Source organism: Cynocephalus volans, chromosome 4, assembly GCF_027409185.1.
Source record: "Cynocephalus volans isolate mCynVol1 chromosome 4, mCynVol1.pri, whole genome shotgun sequence".
NCBI lineage: Eukaryota > Metazoa > Chordata > Mammalia > Dermoptera > Cynocephalidae > Cynocephalus > Cynocephalus volans.
In genome coordinates, this window is record NC_084463.1 from 38,109,834 (window position 1) to 38,115,833 (window position 6,000).

Below are 6,000 nucleotides of genomic sequence, written 5' to 3' on the forward strand. Positions count from 1 at the left end.
ATGTTGGCTAAAGAGTCGGTTTACCAAGATGAATAATATCTGAAGATCTAACATATACCATGCTCATAACAGTTAACAATAATGTTCGGTATACTTGAAATTTGTGCAGAGGATAGATCCCAAGTTAAATCCTCTCAACATACACACACACACATACACATGTGCTTATAGTACAGGTGGTAGATAAATTAATTGGCTGGATTGTGGTGATTATTTTACAAGGTATACATATATCAAGACATCAAGTTATACACCATATATATATACAATTTTTATGACAATGATATTGCAATAGCTATTTAAGGAAAAGATTTTATGCTAACCCTCATCAAATAAAATCTTGAGTAATTATATTAATTTCAGGCAGTTGACTTAAAAGAAAACCAGCAGGGATAAATAGGGACATTACGTATGATAAAAGAATCAATTTTTCAAGAAATTATGCAATCTTTAATCTGTATGTTTCTAACTATATTGCATGAAAATACTTGAGGGTAATACTGACCAAACCACAAGAAAAAAATAGGTTAATTCCTTATAGTTGGAGATTTCAACATTAATTAGAAAAAAAAGAAAAAAATTCTAAAATTAATAGTCTAAGTTTCAACCTTGGGAAACCATAGAAAAAAGAGCAAATTAAATCCAAATTAAGCAGAAAAAAATATATAAAAGTTAAAAATAATTCAAAGAAATTGAACGTAAAAATATTTATTAAAAAATTTATAAAAAATATGTATTAAAAATATTTATAAAACTGTAGCCAAAGTGAATGAAGAAATAGAGAAGACATATTACTAGTCTCAGACATAAAAGAAGAGCCAGCACTACTTACTCCATATACATTAAAAGAAAATATACAAATATTGTAAAAAATTCTATGCCCATAGATTTAATAACTTGAACGAAATGGACCAATTCTTTGAAAGACACAATCTACCAAAATTCATACCAGGATAAATAAATCATATGAATAGAACTGTATCTATTAAGGAAACATAATCAATAATTAATGACTTTTCTAAACAAGAAGCACCAGGTCTAGATGGTTTTACTTGTGATTTCTACTAAATTTCAACAAGGAAATGATACCAATTCTCTACAATCTTTTCCAGAACATAGAAACAGAGGGTTTTTCCCTCCTAAGCTCATGAAAAAGTCAGAAAAACTTCCCTAAAATTATTCTATTCAACATCCTACTGAACTTTCTAGCTAACAAACAATAAAAGAAAAGAATAAATATTACACAGATTGGGAAAGAAGAAATAAAACTGTCTCTGTTCATAGACGATATTTTTGTCTAGGACAAAAATTCTAATTCTCATGTCTTATAAAATGCTAAGAATTAATTCCTAAAACCTTTTGGATTAATAAGCATATATAGCTAGCTTGTAGGTTACAAATTTATCACACAACATCAATTTGATTTCCTGTATACCAACAATGACAACTGGTATTAGAAATTAGAAATACAACATTATCTATATCAGCATCAAAATATTAAGTGTTTGCATATGAATCTAACAAAATATACAAATGATGGTTAATTTCAGGTCTCAACCTGACTGAATTAAGAGATATCCACATAGCTGGCAAAGCATTATTTCTGGATATGTATGTGGGGGTGTTTTCAGAACAGACTGGCATTTGATACAGTTTACTGAGTAAGGGAGATCTGTCCTCGCTGAATGTGAGCAAGCACCATTCAATTGGCTGAGGGCTTGGATAAAACAAAAAGGCAGAGAAAAGGTGAATACTCTCTCTCTCTCTCTCTCTCTCTCTCTCTCTCTCTCTCTCTCTCTTTCTCTCTCTCTCTCTCCTCCACCCACCCTCATGGAACTGGGACATTGAACATCACAACTTCAGATTCTCTGGCCTTTGGACTCAATGACTTGCAACAGTGGCCTCCCAAATTCTTAGGACTTTGGCCTTGTACTAAGAGCTATACCACAGACTTCTAACTTTTGTTGAAAGACATTCTTTCTCCATTGAATCTCAATTGATTCTTTGTCAAAGGTCTGTTGGCTTTATTTGAGTAGGGCTCTCCAGTTCTCCGTTCTGTTTCCATTTACCTGTCTATTCTCTCACCAGCAGCACAGTCTATTGATTGCGTGGCTTTATACTAAGAGTTATACTCAAGTAATTCTCTGTTATTCTTGCTCAATATTGTTTTAGCTATTTAGAATATTTTGTTTACTATGTAAATATAGCTGTGGCTTTTCTCTTTTGAAATATGCTTATTTGCACTAACTTTCTTCTTTAGAGATATATTTGCTTGCAGGAAGTAACAGAAGTGGTCAATCATGAGGAGCCCACACCACCATGACTGGGGAGGCCCAGGCAGGCAGAAAACCTGGGGAGCAACACCACTCCCCCACCCCACCCACACAGAAGGCAGTAACCCATGCTGCTGTGACAAGGGAGGCCCCACACCACTTCTGCCCACAGAAGTGGCCCACAACAGCCACTACCACAGCTTCTACTGCTGCAAGAACAGCTTGCCACCACAGTAACAGCCATGACCACCCTGCATGTGGCCCACCACATATGAGAGTGCATTGACCCAAGGAGAGTCATTAGAGGAGCCAGAAAAAGAGCAGGAAGTTTTTTTTTTCTTTTTATCATTTTGAGGGACAGTTTTATTTATTTATTTTTTTTGCCCAAAATGTTTAAAAATTTTTTTAAAATTTTATTTTGTTGATATACATTGTGGTTGATTTTTCTTGCCCCTTACCAAAAACCTCCCTCCCTCCTCCCTCTCCTCCCTCCCCCCAAAAATGTCCTTTCTGTTTGCTTGTCGTATCAACTTCAAGGAATTGTAGTTGTTATTTATTCTCCCCACCCCGGGTTTTTTTTTTTGTGTGTGTGTGTGTGTGTGTGTGTGTGTGTGTGTGTGTGTGTGTGTGAATTTATATATTAATTTTTAGCTCCCACCAATAAGTGAGAACATGTGGTATTTCTCTTTCTGTGCCTGACTTGTTTCACTTAATATAATCCTCTCAAGGTCCATCCATGTTGTTGCAAATGGCAGTATTTCATTCGTTTTTATAGCTGAGTAGTATTCCATTGTGTAGATGTACCACATTTTCCATATCAACTCATCTGATGATGGACATTTGGGCTGGTTCCAACTCTTGGCTATTGTAAAGAGTGCTGCGATGAACATTGGGGAACAGGTATACCTTCGACTTGATGATTTCCATTCCTCTGGGTATATTCCCAGCAGTGGGATAGCTGGGTCATATGGTAGATCTATCTGCAATTGTTTGAGGAACCTCCATACCATTTTCCATAGAGGCTGCAACATTTTGCAGTCCCACCAACAATGTATGAGAGTTCCTTTTTCTCCGCAACCTCGCCAGCATTTATCGTTCAGAGTATTTTGGATATTAGCCATCCTAACTGGGGTGAGATGGTATCTCAGTGTGGTTTTCATTTGCATTTCCCGGATGCTGAGTGATGTTAGTATTTTTTCATATGTCTGTTGGCCATTTGTATATCTTCCTTAGAGAAATGCCTACTTAGCTCTTTTGCCCATTTTTTAATTGAGTTGCTTGTTTTTTTCTTGTAAAGTTGTTTGAGTTCCTTGTATATTCTGGATATTAATCCTTTGTCAGATGTACATTTTGCAAATATTTTCTCCCACTCTACTGGCTGTCTTTTAACTGTGTTAATTGTTTCTTTTGCTGTGCAGAGCTTTTTAGTTTGATATAATCCCATTTGTTTATTTTTCCTTTGGTTGCCCATGCTTTTGGGGTCGTATTCATGAAGTCTGTGTCCAGTCCTATTTCCTGAAGTTTTTCTCCTATGTTTTCTTTAAGAAGTTTTATTGTTTCAGGGTGTATATTTAAATCCTTAATCCATTTTGAGTTGATTTTAGTATACGGTGAGAGGTAAGGGTCTAGTTTCATTCTCCTGCATATGGATATCCAGTTATCCCAGCACCACTTGCTGAAGAGGCAGTCCCTTCGCCAGTGAATAGGCTTGGTGCTTTTGTCAAAGATCAGCTGGCAGTAAGTGTGTGGGTTGATTTCTGGATTCTCTATTCTATTCCATTGGTCAGTGTGTCTGTTTTTATGCCAGTACCATACTGTTTTGGTTATTATAGCTTTGTAGTATAGCTTAAAGTCAGGTAGTGTTATGCCTCCAGCTTTATTTTTTTTTTTTACTCAGCATTGCTTTGGCTACGCGTGGTCTTTTATTATTCCATATAAATGTCTGGATAGTTCTTTCCATTTCTGAGAAAAATGTCTTTGGAATTTTGATGAGGATTGCATTGAATTTGTATATCACTTTGGGTAGTATGGACATTTTCACTATGTTGATTCTTCCAATCCAAGAGCATGGGATATCTTTCCATCTTCTTGTATCCTCTCTAATTTCTCTCAGCAGTGGTTTGTAGTTCTCATTAGAGAAATTTTTCACATCCCTGGTTAACTCAATTCCTTAGTATTTTATTTCTTTGGTGGCTATTGTAAATGGGCAGGCTTTCTTGATTTCTCGTTCTGCATGTTCACTATTGGAGAAAAGAAATGCTACTGATTTTTGTGTGTTGATTTTGTATCCTGCTACTGTACTGAAATTATTTATCAATTCCAGCAGTTTTTTTGTAGAGGTTTTAGGCTGTCCGATATATAGGATCATGTCATCTGCAAACAGGGACCGTTTGACTTCATCTTTTCCAATCTGGATGCTCTTTATTTCCTTCTCTTCTCTGATTGCTCTGGCTAGTACTTACAACACTATGTTGAATAGGAAGTCTTTCTCCTCTAAGTCCACTCCAAAGTAATAGAAGAAGCATCTGATCTACCAGATGACAAGAAATCAATGTAGAGATACTAGAAATATGAAAAAAAAAGGAAATGTCACCATCAAAGGAATATATTAACTCTCAAGTACCTGACTGTACAGAACAGGAAACCCTTGAAATGACTGAAAAAGAACTCCAAATAACTGTCTTAAGGAAACTCACTGAGATAAGAGCAGACTCAGACAACACAATAAAATGAGAAAGAAAATCAAGAGTATGAAGGAGGAAATTTACAAAGAGATTAATCCCTTAAAAAAGAATGTAGCTGAACTCCTGGAACTGAAAGACTCATTCAATGAAATAAAAAACGCAACAGAGAGCTTAAGCAGCAGATTACAGCAAGCAGAAGAAGGAATTTCTGATCTTGAAGATAGTATTTATGAACTAACACAGGCAGACAAAAAAAAAGGAAAAAAAATAATTTTAAAAAATGAAGAAAGTCTAAAAGAGCTAGCAGACAACCTTAAGCACACAAATCTGAATCATGAGTGTTCCAGTAATAGAAGGAGAAAGGTAAAGGCATTGAAAATGTACTAAATGAAACAATAATAGAAAACTTCCCAGGTATAGGGAAATAAATTGGCCTTCAGATCCAGGAAGCTCAAAGATCTCAAAGCAGATTCAATTCAAAAAAGATCCTCTCCAAGACACATTATAATCAAACTGGCAAAGCTCAAAGACAAAGAGAGAATCCAAAAAGCACCAAGAGAAAAGGATCCAATCACTTATAAGTGAGCCCCCATCAAACTAACAGCAGATTTCTCATTTGAAACTCTACAGGCAAGAAAAAAATGGGATAACATATTCAAAATACTGAAGAAAAAAACTACCAATCAAGAATACTATACCCAGCAAGATTATCCTTCAGAAATGCGGAAGAAGTAGTGCATTTCCCAGACAAACAAAAACTGTAGAGTTCATCACCACATAGTCAGCACTGTAATGAATTACCCAAAGAGTCCTGAATCTGGAATCTGTAAATCAATAATCACTGCAATGAGCACACAAGAAAGAACAAAACCCATTGGTAAAACACAATACAAATGAGAAAGCAAAAAGAAAAATCCTTAAATAGGTATTGGCATGGTGCTCATCTGTTCAGAAAGTGAAAGGGAACAACAGTGACTCCATTTTGGAATTATTTTGAGCCTTGGCCGTCTAACTCTCAATACAATATAGTAAACATGTCATTC